This window comes from Pavona decussata, unplaced genomic scaffold, assembly GCF_977016875.1.
Source record: "Pavona decussata unplaced genomic scaffold, jaPavDecu1.1 SCAFFOLD_16, whole genome shotgun sequence".
NCBI lineage: Eukaryota > Metazoa > Cnidaria > Anthozoa > Scleractinia > Agariciidae > Pavona > Pavona decussata.
Window position 1 is genome coordinate 1,785,986 of NW_028145439.1, and position 21,637 is coordinate 1,807,622.

Genomic DNA, 21,637 nt, shown 5'->3' on the forward strand with positions numbered 1-21,637 from the left:
AGGACTTTGATCAGTTGATGACGGAAAGGTGACAGGCAGGTGAGCGCTGCTTTAAAATTTATACCTAAAATACCTAAATCGATAAACTGTATGGAGACATAATCATTAATCTCAAATTTCCATCAGTTCTGTTGAAGAATTATGTATCATCTCTGAAGGAGTCGGTTTGGTGGGGATGTGCGGCTCGATTCTCCAAACGCTGACCGTATTTTAGACTAAAATATGTAATTTTCGGTACCTCTTTTTATCTTTGGCCTCTAAAGTGGACGCAGACAGCACAAGAACCAATCAGAATTCAAAGGAAATCCGTATTATCATGGGTAAACCCGGGAAAGGGCTGCGAGGAAGTCATGATGTGGTCTTCACTTTGTTTCTCATTGCTTGAAAAAGCTAAGTGGCTCGAGTTTAGGTAGCCTATCGAAGAGCGAGAGCGTAGAAAAGAAGTAACACAGAAAAAGCAAATTACTTCCGGCGCTCAAATGAAAACTGTCCTGAAATATATAGAATTGATACATGCATGGAATAACACGTGTTATAAGTGCCAATTGTGATTGATATAATGCAGTAGTTTTGATTCTGCGGTCAAATTCCATACCCGATACATTCGCTCAAAGAGACGTCAGTCGTCTTGGGGTTTTGTGACGCACTGAACTTACGGTTAAAAAAATTCAAAGCGAAATAATTCTTACCGAATAGTGCTTTTCATTAGATTTGCAGTGATATATAGTTGTTGGCTGTTGCGTTTAAGACAGCGCGCAAATATTTTTTTTTTTCGAAAACGTTCGTTCGGTTTGCTGAGGCTGAGTTATTGCCAACCCACGACAATGTGTTGTTTGTCTGTTAAAATAAATGGCTTTTTCTGTTTTTCTTAATTCTTATTTCTTTTCGCTCTTGTTGTACACTCTCTTATCTTTTTTACCAACAGATCATGTTAATAATATTTTCTGCACAGTCACTGTTTCACGTTCGAACTCTCAATTTAGTTCTAATTCATCAGTGAATACACCGCCCTCGTTTAAGGTAACTAAAGCTACTGATTGTTGCTGTTTCTCTCGGCAATTAGAGTCGCCTTTCTCCGTTAGTTTGAGCAGGCCTTTTTCCTTATTAAACAAATTAGAAAGATTTTTTTATAGATTGCAAGCAGTTTGACAGAAGTTATGATTTCATCAAAATTACCGCCGAACATTATTGAAAACCTGATTGCATTCTTCTTGCCAAAAAATTTAAACAGGCTTATCTACATTGCTTAAAGGGAAGCTAGGAGGAACAATTAAATTACCAAACATGATTGAAAACCTGGCTACCTTCTTCTCAGTAAGAAACATGACAAAAGGCTTTATACATTGCTAAGGACAACTGAAATTTAAAGGTACAATTTAATAACTGAACATGATTGAAACCTTTGAGTCCTCAACCGTCTTCTTTTCAAAACAAATTGAAAAAGACTTATAAACATAACGTCTTCTTGTTAAGAAAATTTGAAAACATAAAGCTATTCATTGATTGGTTGATGAGCAGCTGGGAGGTATGATCTCTAGTGATATATGTGATAATTTATAGGACTTTGATCAGTTGGTGACGGAAAGGTGGTAGGCAGGTAAGCGCTGCTTTGAAATTTATACCTAAAATATCTAAATCGAGGAATTGTATGGAGAAATAATCGTAAAATTTCCATCAGTTCTGTTGAAGAATTATCCGGGGTAAACCTGGGAAAGGGCTGCGAGGAAGTCATGATGTGGTCTTCATTTCATTGCTTGAAAAAGCTAAGTGGCTCGAGTTTAGGTAGCCTATCGAAGAGCGAGAGGGTGGGAAAGAAGTAAAAGAGCAAATGCAAATTATTTCCGCCGCTCAAATGAAAACTGTCCTGAAATATATAGAATTGATACATGCAAGGAACAACACGTATTATAAAGTATTTAAAAGAAATGGTTATCCCGGTGAGAGATTACATATTAACATGTTAGCATTTGTCTTCTTGCTGAAAAGTGCATCTCTAGATGAACAGAGCTGACTAGCTTTTAAAACATAGCTAGCAAATTAATGTTACTAAATTCAGTGCACGCAGGCTTGCTTATAATCTTGTTGACCACACCAATGGCGTAAGCAAATTCGACCTGTTTCTTGCTTTGCCGAAATTGTTCTCACGCGAGTGGTCTAGTGCGACAGAAAGACTATCTTTGGCCCAGAAAATGGACAAAGAATTAAATATTACAAACACAAAAAAACCTACAAAACCTTACAAAAGAAGCTGTGGTCTTTTTCATTTAAAAGGGGAAGTATCAAAGGGTTTTTGATATCGTTTGTTAAAAATGATGAAATAAGGCCTTCAATCAGCTGCCAAATAATTCTAGAATGACGAGAGGAACGAAATCAACTCAATTCTTGAAAGAAACTACTCGTGATCTGTTCTAGCGCATTTTGGAAGCAAAAATGCGAGAACTTGAAAAACGTTAGCCTGGACATTTTTCAAGATTCAATCTATACCGACCTACTCTGTCTCTGGCCAGAGGCACTAATCGACAGTTTTATTACACTGGGGTGATAGTTTATGACAAACTTGACAATTATTTTGTTGTTTCTGCTGACAGACAAACAATTTTGGGTTTTAAAATAACAGCAAATTTGCGTGATACTTCCCCTCTAATAAATCCTTCTTAATGTTTTTTCTTTCCACTTTTCCCGGTTCTCGTCAAGTTGTTCGTCGTATATCTGCGTACAATTCCACTACCAATGTTATAAAACAATTGCTTCATGCATAACTGGCATCTGTGAGTGTATCGAGTTGTAATGTACTTGAGAAGTTTGGAGAGCACACAAGAACCTAGCTAGGGTTACTCTCGATGAACTGTTTTCTCCTCGGGCCCGTTTCTCGAAAGTCCCGGTAACTTACCGGGCCCGATAAGTGAAGACTTTTCTGTTTTGAAGTTTAACCGTTTGATGTCCAAAAGATATCTCTGGTTTACCACTACAAGATTGCATACGTTTGCATAGATTGCCCCCTGTCACAAATGACTCGTCACATTAAGATCTGCTCCGGTGATTAAACGTAGAAGAGGCCTAGTACGTGGTAGAAAATATTTTTAAGCTCGGAAAGGGAGCCTTTCAATAACATATTAATATTGCCAATATGCATAACAAGCCATTTTAGTCGCTTGAGCTTCTCTCGACGACATCGGTAACATGAGGCCAATTACCTAGAGGTAACTTCCTTGGGGTCAGTTTTAAAGAAAAATAGAGGAATCACCGTTTAGTCGTCTACAGATTCTATCGTAATTTCTGTACTTTCTGCCTGGCAGTTTTATTTTAATGCATCAAGAATAGATCGTATGGTTTTTTCCCGCGTCCTGACTTAGAAAAACCTTTTTTTGAGAGACCACCACGAGTTTTCAAAAAAGTCTTCTGAAGTTGTACTTAAAACTCAAACCGGTGATTACTTGCGAAGTACAGTTCGTGCCAAGCCAGCTTTACATCTGTGTTCATTTTACCTGTACCACGGAGACAAGCGACTAGCTTGCCAAAAGCTATGTAAAAAGCTGAAAGACCCCTTAAGACTGTCAAACGGACAAAAACTGTTTGCGGTTGTCGCCTTCACATCTTACGAACTCTCTCCTTTTTGGCGACAAGGACCGTTATGTCACATTGCTTACATGTGGCTAAAGGAAATTCATATGTCTAAGGCTTTGAGACTATAAGAAAGAAATGCAAACCCTATGCAGTTAAATTCTCTCATTTCTCAAACGTCAAGCAAAATGAAAGATATCCTGATACATGTGGATTTGAATTTAATCTTTCTAGATTTGTTTTGATCGTCAACTGTTCATCAATTCAGGCGAACCATGAAGGCCGTTTTCTTTGTTATTCTTGCTGTTCTGATAGGGGCCACCAGTGCGCGATCTTATCGCAACTTAAAAGGTGGGTGTTATAGAATAGAGAATATATGTATATAATAGAGTTATGCTCTCCTACGGTGGCATCCCCCACTCCTTTCAAATACGAAGCAGCGTAAGATCTTTTCCGGTATAAGTCGTTGGCAAATGTCATCGTCACCATATTGACATGCACGACGCATGAGAATTTAGTCTCATAGCATATTACGGCCACAACATTCCTGAAAACGTTTGAGCAAAGATGGTAGCAGGCGTCCAGTAGTTAACTAACTTCACAGATGTTAGGAGCACCATTTCTGTGCTTCGGAGTTTTTAAATTCAGTAGAGCGTTGTTTGGTTGTTATCTCAAACTCCCCGTCAGGCTCCCAAATGGAAGTTGGCGGGAGGACGAAGAGAAACTGCGATCAGAACTCGGTCTGGGGGTGAGAAGGAAGGTAGCTCAGTCCAAGGTCGTAGCGACAAAAGACGAAAAGAAGCCCGCTCTAGATAGCATTCAAGTTTTTTTGTGTAGTTACCCCCAATTTTCTTTTTATATTCCAATAACCCTTGCTAAGAGCTGCATATATAAAGTCATATATAAAGGTCTAAAAACTGTGAAAAATACCCCTGTGTTCAGCAAATGGATAAATATGATTTAGATTCCTAACTTTCGTTCCATTAGCGGGAGAAGATTAAACAAGATTTCTAACGATGATGGATAAAACTGGAAGAGACCGGCGCTGCGCGCGTCGTGAAATATAGGAAAATACAAAATATTATTTCTGATCCATATATAATTTCTCCATTGTATCTTTAAAGCCAAGGCTAGAAATCACGACCATGGAATGGACTTTGAAAGTGTCGCAAGAGATGCAAAAAAAACTTCGGACTTTTCTGATGATCTTCCTTATGAGCCTCGTGCTTCGAAGGAGTTCAGAGAGAGAGATTACTCGAAACGTCAGCCGTGTTTGGGTTCGCGATGCACCGGAAATACCTGGGGATACTCACCGCGTTAATTTAAATTCACACATCAGTATGTACATCTACAGTTTTTTTATATATAGGAGAGAGGGAGCGAGGCCGAGTGATCGGAAACGCGGGTGTCAGTGATAACACTGCGGTGCTAAATAAATTTCTATTGAAATAAAACTATTGTTGTTGTTCAGTTCTTCTTCTTTTTCCTATTCTTATTCTTATTTTTATTAATATTTCAAATGTGAATTAGGGAGAAACGAAGACTCGGAAAAAAATCCGAGTCACAGATGGGATTTTTTTTCCGAGTCTTCGTTTCTCCCTGATTCACATTTGATATCTTGTTGTTGTTTGTCCGTTAATACACTTATTAATATTATTATCATTATTATTATTATTATTATTATTATTAAATAATAATAACTTTAAAATATTCCAAGGAAATTGTTATTTACAAGTTAAAAGTAGAAAACAGAGTTATTAAAACCTATTTACAATTCTTGTCGATTAAAAAAAGAAACTATTTTCAAGCACAATTTTTTTTTTGAAGAAAAAGGAAAAAAAACAAATCTCATCAAGTTACAATAGCATTCTCATTCGTAATAAAAAATCATATGATCATATCATCACTAAAAATATATTCGGAAGTTAAAATACGCTCCTTAGTGACGAAAAAACAACTCTTATTAAAAATATAAGCTGATTATATCGGTCATTAAAAACAACTAAAATTACGAAAATTAAGAAAAGAAAGGAAAAAAAACTTAAGAAATTCGTTGTCATCCTAAAATCTAGCCATTGTTATTATTATTATTATTATTATTATTATTATTATTATTATTATTATAATTATTATTATTATTATTATTATTATTATTATTATTATTATTATTATTATTATTATTATTATTATTATTATTATTATTATTAATTCACACAACTATTGATGTTGAAGTTGGTTTCTTCATTGGCTCCGGGCAACAACAAGCTGTCTAGGGATTATTATGATTATTACATGGAGCCTGCAAAGTAATGACGATGGCAAACAGAAAATTAAAAGCCTTGAGCATAAGAATTTACTTAATATATTGGGCAATGTGTCATGTTGTAACTGCTCCTCAGTTTAACCTTAAAAGGTATCATGTTACCTGGTTCAGTTCTCTACAAACTCAAATTTAAAGTGAAATCAATCAATTATACAGAAGTGATGTGAACCTTATGCTGTTATGAGCTATTATTTGCAGAGGATTTATTATATAAATGTGGTCGTTGCATTTAGGCATCACATATTTCTTATTACAAGAGGATTGTTTTGCAGAAAACGATAAAGTTTATCAGTCGTAACTAAATTTTTTTGCAGTTCAACAGCATTCAATTTTGTCACTATAATTACACGTTCTTTTCTTTTCAGGTGTTGGCAGTACAGTATTACCCATTTCAAGTACCAGTTGTCAAGAGGGATTAGTTTGTTAAGGTGCACTTTTCACGACCGTTTGTGAAAACTAATCACGATTTCAATTTCAAATTCTATCGTGAGTGTAAGCTAAGGTGGGACTTACTCAAAAATACTAATAAAAAAGAATTTACTGATTAGTTTTCGTCACTTTCTTTATTCCTTTTGCGTTCTATGGAACAGCTTTTCGTGGTGCAACTGATACTAATTGCGATGAGCATACAAATCCATGTAGGGGAATATAATGCTTTAGTTGCAAAAAAGCTTGGACCAGAGACTCAAAAATGTTACCAACGTGCCAATAAATGCAGGGACTCGGGCCACGTTCAATAAATCGCACCTTTTAGTTGCCCCTAGCAATTTAGATGAACCTGATAGATGTATTTTTCAGTGAGTGACAGGCCTATACTCGGTATTTTATTTATTTAGCTTTGTCCAATATGGACAGGGATACCGCAACAGCTAAGGCCAATTACTGTGGACACGGGATATACGGAATATACGCACAAAGACCAGACCACAACACCGGGAACTACGTCCCCTACTCCCAACAGAAGTCGAACCTATCGCCTTTCAATTACTAGTTCGGACCCTGGATTCTATCACTGCGCTACAGGAGACTCGTGGGAATTAGGCCTTTATACCGCTATATACCACTAGGTATATTAAGCACTTAATGACTGGCCCACGAGACCTTCGAGACCCTCATGAAGGGTACGTTTGTTCTGGATAATCCAGATCAGGATCAATGATCCCAGATCACTCGGATCATGGTGCATCAAAGGAACCGACGAATCCTTTCCCGGAGTGAATTCCTCCGTTCCTTAGATGCACCATGTGAGTGATCTTGGATCATTGATCCTGATCTGGATCATTGGAAAGAAACGGACCCTAAGTGTTTTGTTATACCTCCCAACTAAGAAATAGAACAAATTAAATACAAATTATTTTCTTGACGCGGGCTGGCACACAAATTTGCAGCGGCTTCAAGGTCCAGGACCTGATCACATGCGAGTCGAAAGTTCAAGTTGTTGTTTCCCCCATGGTGTTAGTGAGTTTTGACCCATGATACGTGACACGTTCTCCTCAAATCGGTAAACGTATTTGTGTTGGGAGGTACAACAAAAGCCTTTTTCAATTTTTTTGAAAAGAAGACACTGGAAGACACACGTTTGTTAATTAAATCGAACCTTCCAGTGGCCCTAAACCAGTTATCTCATTTGATAACCTCGACCAAAAAAAACCATTAGCCAATCGCTGCTCACCTTTTCGTTCATTTTGTGGAATAGAAAAAAAGGAACGTATTGAAAACCAAACTGTTAATATTGTGAAAACTTATGTCGAAACGTTCCACGTATTTCGAATACCAAATCGACCTCATATCATTTTTATGAAGTAACATGTACAGCTGTTCCGCCGGAGTAAAGTGATAAAGTGAAGGTAGGCAACGCTTATTCTGTTAACAAAAGCGTTGTTTATTTATACGATAAGCTTCTTTCTTCACTCAAGCTTTTCTTTTTCTTGGGAGAAAGCGAAGCTGGTTGTTCGACAACTACCGTGAATACATTTTGGTTTTACAAACAGCAATACTGCTACTTTATTGAAGTTTTCGATTGCACAGGAAGCGATGGTCCAAGCGAAAAGCTAAAATTACGTTTAATCAGCATGTGCAAAGCGTGTTTAGGACCAGAATCATCTCTCAGTATAAAATTAAAACAACAGTAAACTACTCTCCCTCTGTCTCTTTGGTAATATACTGAACGCTTTATAACTCGATAGCCATGTCCAATCCCTCGCTTCCCATTTCTGCGATGGCCAATTTAATCTTCCCTTGGAACTCGTCCATGCAGTCGTCTTTGTACTGCATTCATCATACATAAGGAAAAAATGCCCCTCCTCAGTGCTGGACATTTTGCTTCCATTTCTGATGCAGCGGCTTTTGCTTTGTTGTTGCAACCTCGTCTGTTATGTTTCTGGCAACTGAAAAAAATATAGCAGATAAGCTTAAATTAACTTTTAATTCATTTACTTGAATGCGTATATACAAAACTTTATGTCATGAGTGAGACGTGCTACTATTAAGACTCGTCGAACTTGGTACTCTTGGTATTTCCGGAAAATATTATTTTGGTTATAGCTAGTCTGTTGTTGTGTATTCGGTAGAATAGAAAAAAAATGCATATTCAATGACGATTTGCATAACATAAACTATAAATCAAATGATATACTTTCGTACCTTAGTTCACTCCCTACAGCGAAGATATGAACTCATTATTCAATCAATGGTGTGCCACAAAAGTGGCCTAAATGTAGCTGGCATTTCCGGAAAATGTTCCTGGACCGTGAGTTGTCGATTCTGTCGATCTCTAAGTTGGTTCTTGGATTTCAAAATACAGACAACATACTCTTAAATAGGAGAGATTTTTCTGCAGTCTGAGAGGTGTTTAGCTCACATCATTTAAAAATGGCCGCCATTACTAACAATTATGCAGCACATCGCAAATCAAATTACCCCCGTGCACATTTTTTTAATAGATTGTGCACAATCATAAACACACGTTGAATCGCACGGCAATGGCTTTGTGACTACCGCAAAAATCTACGACTAACTTAAATCTAACGACAAAGTTGAAAAACATACCTGATTTGGTGTAAAATTTCAAGTGTTGCTCCACTTTAGGAGTAACCAGGAGCCGTAATTATTATGGCTCCTGGAGTAACATTTTACATCGTTATCATTGGTCTTCGACCGCCATCTTGGAAACGCATGCGGCACCATCCTTTCTTGCTTTTATCGAACAGAACTATGGGTAGATAAGCCAAGCAAAACCGAACAAATATCGAACAAAGCGAAATGAATACAGAATTCCCCGATTTCTAAAATGGTCGCCGTGTTGTGAAGTAACATGGTTGTCAAATTTGATAACGATCTCGGTCTGATAATTAACACTTCCGTCGTTCTTATCGATTCATTTTATTTCAATTAATATAATTATTAATAGCTCTTTAGAATATCTATAGGTTTAGCGCTTATGTGTTGAATTATTATTTATTATTTGATTACTTTTCGTTTAATTTCGGACTTTCTTGAAGTTTTGCGAAATCCAGAAATCCAAGATGGCGGATCCGAAATGACCGCCGTTTGGCAACAATGACGTAACTAGGACGCCATATGACGTCATCATTTAACGTCGCGGACCTCAAAGGAAACATTGCTGGATGTGCTATCTATCCTCCCTGCTTCATTGTCAAAGCCTATACTTAAATTAAGCGACACACTCGGACACCAATCCACGGCCTGGCCAGTACCTTACGGATGCGCAGAGCTGCCCTTAGTCATGTGTATAAGCAAGAGAAAATCATTTTCTCTTGATATAAGCCTTTTTCAATTTTTTTTAAAGGAGAAGGCAGTCAGGTTTTCAATAATGTTCGACAGTAGTATTTACTGAATGAAATCAGAACTTCTAACAAACCGACTGATAGCAATCTCCTTTCTAATTTGTCTAATAACGTCGAGGAAGGTCGGCTCAAATTAACGGAAAAGGCGACTCTACGATAAGAAATAGCAACAATAGATAGCTTCAGCCGGATTGAACGAGAGCTTATCAGTTGATAAATTAGGACCAAATTGAGAACAGTAGAAATAAACAGCTTGAAAGTGAAACAGAATTGTGAGGAAAATATTATTAAAACGATCTATAATTATGTAAAGAACGAAAAGTAATGAGAATTAAGAAAAAAAGAAAAACCATTGATTCCAACAGACAAACATCACATCGCCGTGAGTTGGCCATAACCAAGCCTCAGCGAACGGAACAAACGTTCCGCTCTCAGCAAATACTACATTACTTAAATATCTGCGATTGTTGTGTTGTGAAATGCTCTTCCACAGGGAAGCACAAGTCGTAGAAAAAAATTGACCACAACTGCTGAATAATTAAAGATTATTTTTAATCTAAGCCCACTTTGGCTTATACACTCATTGTAAAACGCTTAACTAAAATCATGATCAGTTTAGAAGGAGTCGTACATGGTAAGCAAAGTAATTCCCCGTAATTGTTAGTCCTCGAAACAGTTCTTGAACTACTAAAACACCTGAAAGAAAAATAAAATTTCTTACTGAAAAAAAGCCAGAATTTGCTTTATGCGGAAAAACTTTTTTACAGTTTTTGGCCTTTCGGTTTTCTAATTGTCTTGGAATTTAGAAGTAATTTAGACTTAATTTATCGTGACTTAACATGTCTGTCAAATTGATCGAGTACAATTTAAGTTTCGCAAAACCATCGAATCTGTTAGACTTAAGCCATTCACCTCTCAAAGCAAGTGCATCAATATTGGTTTGTATGAGGAGGAACTTGACATCAATTAAAAAAAACTACCCTCAATAGAAATTGCCCATGTTCTTCGCGCGATCGGCGGCCATTTTGAATAATTTATCGCGGTCAACTAACGTGAGGATTGGGACCGAGGCTCCTTCGGAAACCGTTCGGAAACCTCCAGCGATTTTATTCTTCTCGGCGCGTGGTCGGAAATTTCCAAGGAATTCCAAACCTTACAACTTATTCTTGTTCTTCACGATAGACGACCGAGTCTAGATTGTTCAGATTTTTCAAAATGGCCACCGCTGGGAGAATTGACACGAAACGCAACAAAGGGAATCAATCTTTTTCTATACGTTCGTTTCAAAAATTGATTTCAGGGCGTCCTGTGGTCATTACATTAACTCTCCGCATTTTGTCCAGTTTTCCTGGGGTTTAAATAGGGACCTTGAGCAACCAAGATGACGAGAGGTAACGGAATCGAGAGCATCTGAAAAGAAAAGATTTAATGACCAAGACAATGCCTCTGCAAGAGCGTCATTTACTTTCAATAAAGCAGCTTATTCAAATGGCAATTGCTTTAAGCATAACCCCTATTAAATCGAGAATTAAAACAGTAAACAGGAACACCTGAAATGAATTGAACAACTCATATCATAGTGAAGTGACATGAAATTTCTGACTGTAAACATAAACTGATAGCTACAAATATTTCATGATGCCTTATCAAGCATTGTTAAGTCATTCTGGTCTTTGGACCTTAGTAAAAAATGGTGAATTTTTTCAGATTAGTTCGGCAATGATGCACGCGATAATTGTTGGCTGTTCTGGTGCTATAGCCATGAATTTGACTGTTTGTAAAAGACAAGTTGAAATATATATAAAACTGCTGCGCATATACAAGCCGAGAAACTTACCAACTTACCTGTGAAGTTGAAAACTTGACCAGTTACCTCCTACCACCGCGCCCAGCGCCCCCAGCAAGGCAACGGGGGCATCTTTCATCGAAGTGTCCTTCGCCTTCATCCCTCTCCATTTCCTTTTCAGCAAGTGGCTCAAAAGGAAGACTTTCAGAAAAGTCAGAAGACTTTTTGTAATCCCTTGAAACATCAAGATGCAATCCATAGTCGTGACTTGTTGCGCTGGCTACACAGATGAGTGCGACAGCGTTAATAACATACAACCCGCAAAAACACGTGAGAAGTAAAAGATAACTAAGATCCGTCATAATTTATTGATAGCTGAGAAATGGCGGCAATTTAGCTGATAACTTAGAAATGTCTTCAATTTTTGCCCGGCGATAGCCGAGAATTTCGGAGACGAATCTTTGAGACATTGTTCTCTTGAACTTGCAACTAAAAACTAAGCAAATGTTGCATAAGCATTACCACAATAAGAACGAACGTGTTCGTCCTTCTTGTGCTTATGCTTATGCTTATGCTTATGCTTGTGCTTATGTCATGTTATGTCGCCGTTTTCGCCAGTGAGAACAGGGACGACACAAGCACAAGCACAAGGCAGTCAACCGTTTCGTCTGCCATCTTGCTTAATATTGAGAAGAGCTGGTATCGAGAATTCCGTCAAGAAATGGTTTTCTGCGCGTGCGTCTGTCCTTATGCTTATGTAGCTAGTGTTCTTACTTGCTTATCTTTATGCTTATGCTTATGTCCTAGTGAAAACCAGCCTTTAGTTCTGACAGCTCCGAGGGCAAGTGCTGTTCAATGCTTTTCACTCACTCAGAAACAAAACAATTAGTATTCAGTTTCAGAAAATGGAACACACTCGAGAAAATTTCCAGGTCATTTCAATACTCAAAAGTATACAAGTTTTAATTTCTTTGGAATGAATGCTGAAATTTAATTGTGTTAAGACTAAGTCGCAAGTGCAGATTTGCAAGGGTACGTTTTCGCCCAAGGACCCCTCCCTTGATAAACCATTGTAAAAGATTAGTACCCACCATTTAATATACGATAAGCTCGCGCGCTGGTGAACACTATCAGAAGAGCGATAATAACAAAGAAAACGGCCTTCATAGTGAGAAGAGTTGTGGATCACAGGAACCTGAAAAAAAGATAAATTAAATGTTAAAACCAAGCATGCAATAATTAGGCCCTGAGTACATAAACTTGAAAATCTTTGATTTTGCTGGAAGTTCAACTTAGAAGTAAAAACGTTCAGCAGTTATTCAGAATTCTGTAATTTTCCTTTTTTTTATAAAGAAACTGAATACTGTATGCACAATTTCTCTGAAATTATTGATAATACAACCAAAGGCGTATCGGCTGTTTGCTTAGGGATGAATCTGCTTTCGCGATTGAACATATTTCGTATTATACGGCTGAAAGGGGGGAATTCGTAAAGAAGAATATATTTATTAAAATACTCTTCATTTTATGGAATCATTAGGCGGTTCAGTGCATAGCGAAAATCTTTCGTCGTGTCATTTTGTGTATGCTATGAAAACAGGCCGGCCTAACGACAGCCGAATTCTTTACTCATTATCAAACTGAGATGTAATATATCAGGCCCGAGACACAGAGTTTCATCACATATCAAACACCGAGAAGAGAGTTGAAAATACGACGCGCAGTGGAGTATCTTTGACGAACTTCGACGAACTGACGAACATCGACGTATTTTTGACGAACTTCGAGGCTGTGCACGTAGCTATGACTCAGACGTTGCACGATGTTTGAAACTCAGTGCTCGCTTGAGTTTAAATACATCTTAAACATTTTCGCAATTTTCTGGTGGTCTCTAGCTTTTCATTTACATAGCATGTCGAATGCTAAGACCTCACTATTCTCCAGTGGGCTGCGGTAACTATGACTTATCCAGAACAGCCATTAAACAGCGGCTTTGCACGAAATTCAATAGGTCATTTTACAGTTGTGTGCTTCGAAACCTGACCTTGGATTGGAAGCGAGGCTGGGGGTGACCTTGTTTTGATACAAACCTCACTGTTTTTCATATGTAAATGAAAACCAGTTAGCATAAGAACAGTGTGATCAACATATGAAAAGCAGTGAGGTTTGTATCAAAACAACGTCACCCCAAGCCTCGCGTCCAATGGAAGGCTAGGTCGCTTAGCACACAACTGTAAAATAAGCTGTTCGCAAGTCAGTACTCGCTCTAGTTTAAAATACATCTTCAATATTTTTGCAAATTCGTTGTGGTCTCTTCCCAAGACTGACCTTTCAGCTACAGAGTGAGAAGAACCCAGTGCAGCTTATTCGTGAGACATCGAAAGGAAACGTTTAGGTGAACACGAAAGGGAAACACTGCGATAAAAAGCTATAGAGGACTTATTAAACGGCGATTTCTCGAATCTTTCATTCCGTAATAATTAAAGCTTTCTGTTTAAAGAACTCGATTGAACTTACTTTAAGGTAATGATATTGCTGATGTCACCGCAAGAGGCTCGAGCAAATAAAATCACTTATTTATGCATATAAAAGACGATTTAATTCTATTTAAAGATGTTCTCGGCATGTTTTAAATTAATTCTTGTCATAAACTCATTAATCTTACTACTACACGCAATCTCTCGACATTTGTTTACCAAAGAAAAGCACACGAAGGGGCACTGAACTCGATTAAGAGGAGGATTAGATGACCAAACGGAGCATAAAAAGGCCATTTAAATTCTCTGAAAAAGAAGAGAGCCTTGCGACGTGAACTCAAGTTTCTTAAGCCAAAACTGATTTCGGTTCCGCGTGATTTCCCTTGAGGAGTTTTCTGCAATTGTTTGTTCCGATGGAACGCTATAAACTCACACTTTCTTAGTCGCTGTTTTAACCTTAACGTCACATGCGTCGAAGGTATTATATCTATGACCAGCAACAACGGTACGTTCGTAAATGTCAAAGCCATGTTTCACAGCTGCATGATGATTAATTACGGTAACATTAAAGACAACCCTTGCCACTTTGACACTATGGCAACGGTGAGTGGCAAAGGCAATTTTTGTTGTAGTGCGAAGGCTACTGGCACGGAAATTACTTAGCACTAGATAGCATACGAAAACTCATCGCTCCCAATCACTAGGGGCTTACGCCCAGTGATTCCTAAAAATGACTCATAAGAAATTTTTGACTCACCGGAATGCAAAATGGATTGTTAGTTAATCGTGCAACACCGAAGTTTTGTAGATTTGTGTTTTCAAATTTACCTAAAACGAAAACTATAAAGGTTATTACGTTTAGTTTTACCCCAGAATAAGGCCACAATGGATCGTGCCTTTAGACTAGGCAAAAACATTGGTTCTACTGTTGCAAACGGAATGACAAAATATGTATTTTTGCAGCTTGATCAAACTGCCCTTCTGGGTTGATATATCGATTCTTCAACAGAACTAATGCAAATTTAAGATAAACCATTATATCGCACTACAATTTCTTGGTTTAGCTATTTTAAGTGGCGTTGAATTTTTAAATGGCGCTTACCTCCTTGTCTCTTCTCTCGGTCGTCAACTGATTAACGTCTTACAAATATCACTTCTGACAAGACCGCAGAGGTTTTAATTGCGTTTGGTAATTGCTACTGAGGAATCCTACTTTCATTTCGGCCGTTGAGCAATCAATACATAGCTTTTTTTTAATTTTCTAAAAAGAGAAGACGCTTGAGGCGTCAAGGTATTCAATCATGTTAGTAATTAAATCGTACTTTTCATTTTCCCTTAGCAATCTGTAAAAGCCTTTTTCAAAGTGTCTTTAAAAGAAGGTCGTCAGAATTTAAATTTTAACAATTTAATCAAGGCTTCAAGTTGCTTATAACAATCGAAAAAAAAACCTTTCCAAATTTGCCGACAAGAAAGAAAGCTGGCTCAAAATAACCGTAAAGGAGACTGCTAGCGAAAAAATCAACAACAACACAGGGAATAAATATCTTCAGAATGTATCAGAAATGAATAGAAGATATTAAAATGGCGTATCGCTCAAAAAGACAAGAGAGTAAACAACAAGAGCGAAAAGAAATGAGAATTAAGGAAAACAGCCCATCGTTTGTAGGTCTAAACGCACTTATAGAGAATAATGAAGTTCATTCGGAGGCTTGCGACCAAGCACATCTTCCCAGTCAGCTCAATAGCTGACGTCACATCCAATTTCGTGCCAGGGAAGACTGGAGACGACTCTGTTTTCGTAATCACGTGATCATTGTTGTTATCCGTATGCAAATATAAGCTGCTAAGCATCACGGGGTCGTTGACCGCCATTTGGTGAAGTGTGTGCGTGTGGTTATTAAAAGTAATCTAGTTTGGAGTTTGGAGTTTTATATGCTTCGCCATCCACCTTCAAACAGTACACTAGCATACATAACAGTTGCGTCAACTCGTAACTTCTGGAGAAGTGTGAGAAGTGTAAAAGCAAACAATTTTGTGTCCTAAAATTCATTTCGGGTTTCATCATCACATGATCATTCAAGGAAAGACGAAAAGTAGCGACAAAGCGTGAATTGGAAAGAATTGTAAATAATAAAAACCACCCAAATCAAATTTTTACTACAAAGCCAAATACTAGCTACAGCTATAACCTGGGATCAACACCAGGGGTGAGTTGAATAAAATTTAACGTCGGGTGTAACTGCTAACGCCAGACCTTCAGCCCAGTCACATTCGGTATTTTAACGTCTGACGATACGGATAGCATTTACGCCCACCGTTAAGTTTTATGCAACTCGTCCCGGGACCAGTAGCAATACCAAGAACCAAACACATTCGAACTCTTTTATGGCGCGGGCAGTAAGGCTCCTTTGTTTATGATTGTGCATTTTTGACTTAAGATCTAATTATGTAAGGCTCCTTTGTTTATGATTGTGTATTTTTGACTTTAGATCTAATTATGTAAATCCATTGTATATTTGTTTTTTAAGATGGATGAATAAAGTTTATTATTATTATCAGTAGAATGTAATGGGTTTTCATGACAGAGAGGGTCTTAAGCCATCTGAGAGTCTGTTTCTCCACATGCTATGAACCTTATTCCCTTTACTGTTTGACCCAGTTGTGTTTGCTCATTCAGAAATTACAAAATGAATATCCTGAGCTGATAGTTATGCCTCAATATATGTGATGTGTGCAAAACGCGATTAATTCATTATACTAAAAGTTAAAACAAACTATAATATAGCTGCTATACGGAAAATTAAAACATTTTTGTAAACTATAAATGTAGTACGTTATACTTTATTAGAGCGAAGACTTTGGTAAATACAACGACAAAAATCCGTAGGATTGTTTAAGAAACTCGCAAAAGCTAAGCACATGCAAAACTAAAGTCAAACGGTTCAAGCTATTATACGTGAAACGGCAAGATGACGTTTGCCGTTTCACGTAAACGCGATGCTAAATCTCTCTAATACCGTCTCACGCATTGTTACTTAATTCAGAAACGATTTGCACTTTTAAAGTTTTACATTTATGAATATAAATAAACTTTTACTGTCGAAAATGATTTGTAAGTACCTGACAAAATAATTCTGTCTAACCTCGATATGGTTGGGGAAGCGTTGCAATAGGTCCCCGTGAGCGCCTTTGAAGGTTAGATTGATTATAGCCAACTCGGCGCTACGCGCCTCGTTGGCTATCTATCATCTCATATCCAACGCGCGCTCGTGGAATAATTGTTAAATAGTGTAGTCAAAATCTTTTCTGTAAACATACAAGTAGAATTCCGAATATTAGTGCGCAATAAAAACTGTTGAAGGCCATTAACAGACCTTGAATTCGTGGTCACGGCCAGAAGTAAATTACTGTACTGATAACTCTGATAACAGCTTTTGAGGAACTTGAATTTCTTGTCAGGGTGGAGAGAGACGCTCGGGATTGAACACGGTGAAAGATCAAGTCACTTTATTATGAAAAACGTACGAGTACGAAAACCGTTCCAGATAGTTAGCGTTAACCAATACTCGTTGATAATAACTGTCAGCACAATGGTCTTAATATCAGGGTGTATAATTATTTAAGGGATAAGAGTTTCCGTTGGATATAGCGTGAAATTGTTTCCAGGAGCTTGCGACAGCTAATGAGTTGCTTTTACAAAGAACGAGATGTTTAAGGGATTCTGAGTTCGAGATCTATATATTTCATTGAGGAACAGTTGTATCTACTAACTTATACTTGAACAACTTCTTAAGGACCAGTGGGAAATGTGTACATTCAGAAATAGACCCTTCTCCAAAATGGCGGCAACAGATTTGAATGAGTTAAAATTGAACTGAATGAAAACCTAAACCAGCACTGGAAAGAGCACCTTCACTTTAGTAATTTTGCACAGTTTCAACATATTAGGTTTTATATCAGTTTAAGAAATGTAAGATGAAATTTGACAAATTTACAGACGTTTGTATGACTGGGGGTATACATCATACCCCCAGTCATACAAACGTCGGTAATTTTTTTTCAGCTTTGAGATATTTTTCTGAGATGTGTATTATCAGGTCTTTCAAACGGATGTGAATTATCAGGTGAATAATTAGGTGTATCCCTACATACAGGAGTAACCCTGGAATAATCCTCTATTGTTTTGTATTTTTCAGAACGCCATTCTCAAAATTTAGGCTCTGCGTAAAAAATTTCGTTAACAATTGCGCAATAAAACAGACAGCATGAATTTGGGAATAATGAACGCAAGAAGAAGTAAAATCCTCGCCACAAGGAGTTACTATTGCGAGAATGGAATGTTGAATTCGTTTCAACGTTCCAAGCTACCCGACTGTCGAGAGAGAGCTCTTAAAAGAGCGAAAAGTGCAGCGAGTCTTTCCACAAGATATTCAGGAAGAACAAGGGCAGCCAGGCCTTGTGCAGGTGGGAAAAGGTATTTCTTAGTAAAGTGAGTTTGAGTTTTTTGATATTGATAAAAATGCCTCGCAGCTCCACGGCTCAATTACGTAATTTTCAAGTTCTTAAGAATTAAGTTAAAAAACAAACCTTGTTCGAAAGCCGATTAACGTAAATCCCCGATTAAAAGTTAACCGAGGTTCTTATTTCGCTCGTTAAAAATGTCTTAGCAAGCTTATTTTAAGCTAATAGTAAAGTAAAGGCCAGGTCAAAACTGAAGGACAAAAACCTTTTCGAAATATCTTTAATGACTAGTCATTGAAATCGAATGAAAATTCACGTTAACCTAGAATTAGCTTAATCGAGCTTTGAACAACTGGGCCCAGGTGTGTCGCCGGCTTTAACACCCCCGACTCGCCTTCGGTTCATTCATAATTCGAACACGCATGCTGATAAAAGCATTTCATACTATTTTTTATTGTTGTAGTTCTTTAAGTGACTTTATCTACTATTCATCTGGTTCGAAGATGATTCCAGTTATTTCTAATTTTTTCTGATTATTACATTGGTTTAGCAACGACGACGACTGCTATGGAAACGAGCACGTCAAAAAAAAAAATAGGCGTAATAACAAAACAACAACTCTCCACCTGCACTACACATTTTGGTACATTTCTTTGCCGTCACTGCCCGACTAGGACGTGAAATTTCCTGATGGGACGCCTTATGGAGGACGAACAGACACGTCGACGAATTTGTCTGTCTCTTTCTAAATATTGGGTACGGTCTCCAAGAATTCAACTCCAGGAAATTTCAGCTACATTTGACATCAAGAGAGGATGACCTCTTTTGCTGGCATTTAAAGCGAGTTGAAATAACCGCGACGACATTTGAATAAACGCGAATTCTTTTTAATAGTAACGTTTTCGCTGCCTTCGCCGTCGTCGTTTCTAAAGGTTGGTTTCACTAAGACATAAGCATAAACAGAAGCAGAAGCTCAAACGCCGCTTAAAGCAAGTGAGAACACCTGCGGCATAAGCATAAGCATAAGCATAAGCACAAGAAGAACTCTTCCCGGCTTATGCTTGTGTCATGTTATGTCGCCGTTTTCGCCAGTGAGAACAGAGACGACATAAGCACAAGCACAATTGAGGGGAGCTGGAATCCAGAATTCCGTGAAGAAATGGTTTTCTGCGCGTGCGTCTATCCCTAAGCGTATATAGTTAGTGTTCTCACTTGCTTATCTTTATGCTTATGCTGATGCTTATGTCCTGGTGAAAACCAGCCTTAAAGCTCCCTATTAACATAACCGACGCAGAGGTTCTTCGATTAAGACCTCTTTCATATTGATCATATTTTACATGGAGGTTTACTCAACATAAGTAATCATTACACACCCAGTTACGATCAATTGGGGAAAAGGCTGAGAAAAATTTCCAAAGTTGAGCCTTTAAATGAATTTCTAATTCTTTTTTCATTGCAGTTAGAAGTGCTTCCAAACTGTGCAAAGGACGTCGCTCTTCACTGCCACAAAAATGAATCCAGATCCAACAAGAAAAACATCGAGAGGTCGCTTGCCAAACACAGAGCTTATCAAGAGCGAAAATATTGTGATGGCGTGAATTTTCGACTTTCTTTTCCTCTTCTGAAGCACAATCAGTGCGAGAGGAGTTATGTTGCAGTAAAGGAGACGTGCGAGTCGAGTTATGTTGCTACATACAAAGGCAATAAGGTGGACGAGACTCTTTGTGGGTATGTGTCAACTGTAGCAAATATATTTCTTCACTAGGTTTCTAGAGGGTGCTGACGGAGTAAGATAGGTATTGGGTTTTAACGTGTATATTTCCTGCTGTCTGTTTCATAGTGGGATTTACCCCTTTTTCACTTGTAAAATGGAATTAAAATGACGCACTGGGAATAATATTTAACGTCATTACATTTGGGTACTCGGAAGGTATCTCACGCAAAATGTGGGTTGAAAGCTGGAATATGCCGGGCAAAATTTGGCTTGGAAACGAGATTTGGATTCCTCTCCCCCCCCCCCCCCCCCCTCCCCCCCTTCACTTTATGGTGTGGGTTACGGTAGGAAAATACGTCTCACTCCGAAAAATTTCATGAATTGGTGGTTTTTATGATGACGATATTTTACTTCAACTCTCAAGATCCTCTTCGTTCTGCTTTCCTTCCTTTTTTTTTTATTTGTAAACCCGGTGAGGTTTAGAAAACAATATCCCTTATTTGCAAGAGACAACGACAAACTGGAGGACTGTGCTTGTTGTAGTAAAAGACGCCATCGTGGAACTGGCGTATTAAAACACAAGTTGTGTTCAGTTTTCTACGTTGTGAGTTACGGATGGTTCTAAAAATAATAAAGCTGAGGTGCCCTCCTGTTACACGGTTTATTTACATGTATACTGTGTCGTCTGTCACGTCCATCTCAACAAGAGATCCACCGGTGAAAAGTCATTAGTATTCAGAACAGTTAGTTTGTGTGTTGTGTGGTCCTCTAGCTCTGCATTCAAAAGGTTTGTGTTCTCCGATTTCTTCCAGAAAATACGCTGAAGCAAAGCGTTGTGCCAGAAATGCTACGCTCACTCTTTGTAAGGTAACGACGAAGCTACTTGATCAGGTGAACTTCATCTACGACAGCTTCAACCCATTCTGCTTCAACTGTCAGATCCTCCTTTGGCAGAAAAGTCACACGAGTCTGGAGAACGAGTCCCGTGGGAGTCTGGGTACCATGATCCTTTCGAGTCAAAGGAACATACCACAGGAAGCGACATCGTTTTCACAGGGGGAGGGGGGCAGCCAGTGAACACTAAGCCCTCCGCTCTGGTGGTAGTCATTGCTCTTTAAATCTTGAGTGCGGCAGTTTCCTCTTCTTTTTTTGTAATTTGTATAAGCCATTTTATATTAGAATAATTATAAAAAAGTGGCCTAGCTGCCACTCGGTCTATCATTGCACAACCGGCTGACCATCTACTTGTGTTCATCACTATTCTACTACCATTCTGCAGATGGAAGGCCACCTTGCCTTCCAAGTACGTTCCAAAGTTCCGTCGTTGACATAAGGGAGCTTAAGCACAGACGTTCGTGGCCACGGATGGCAACCGGAAGTCGAATGTTTTCCAGTTTGGGGCGTTTTGACGCCATCAGGTTTGTAACGTCAAGCCACAGACGCCCAACAAAGGCTTTTTCCTTTCGTTATGAGGAGCTAAAACGCGCCAAAAAAGGAAACATTCGACTT

The 21,637-nt window shown here is 38.2% G+C and overlaps 2 long non-coding RNA genes and 1 pseudogene across 5 annotated transcripts; 2 read left to right on the forward strand and 1 right to left on the reverse strand.

Annotated features, from left to right (window-relative positions):
- Positions 1–2: 2 nt before the first annotated feature.
- On the forward strand, positions 3–6,431 carry LOC146487274 (uncharacterized). 2 transcript variants are annotated; one of them, XR_014857368.1, is made up of 4 exons: positions 3–39; positions 3,796–3,912; positions 4,686–4,899; positions 6,250–6,431. It is a non-coding gene; the product is annotated as an uncharacterized LOC146487274 (long non-coding RNA). The 2 variants fall into 2 exon arrangements; XR_014857369.1 differs by lacking the exon at positions 3–39 and adding an exon at positions 1,573–1,597.
- Positions 6,432–11,506: 5,075 nt separating this feature from the next.
- On the reverse strand, positions 11,507–15,153 carry LOC146487275 (uncharacterized). 3 transcript variants are annotated; one of them, XR_014857095.1, is made up of 4 exons: positions 15,056–15,142; positions 14,711–14,781; positions 12,568–12,671; positions 11,507–11,756 (listed from the first exon to the last, which is right to left on the reverse strand). It is a non-coding gene; the product is annotated as an uncharacterized LOC146487275 (long non-coding RNA). The 3 variants fall into 3 exon arrangements; XR_014857097.1 differs by having other exon boundaries at positions 14,711–14,793; positions 15,056–15,123; XR_014857101.1 differs by lacking the exon at positions 14,711–14,781 and having other exon boundaries at positions 15,056–15,153.
- Positions 15,154–15,534: 381 nt separating this feature from the next.
- Positions 15,535–21,246, forward strand: LOC146487276 (uncharacterized; annotated as a pseudogene).
- Positions 21,247–21,637: the final 391 nt, after the last annotated feature.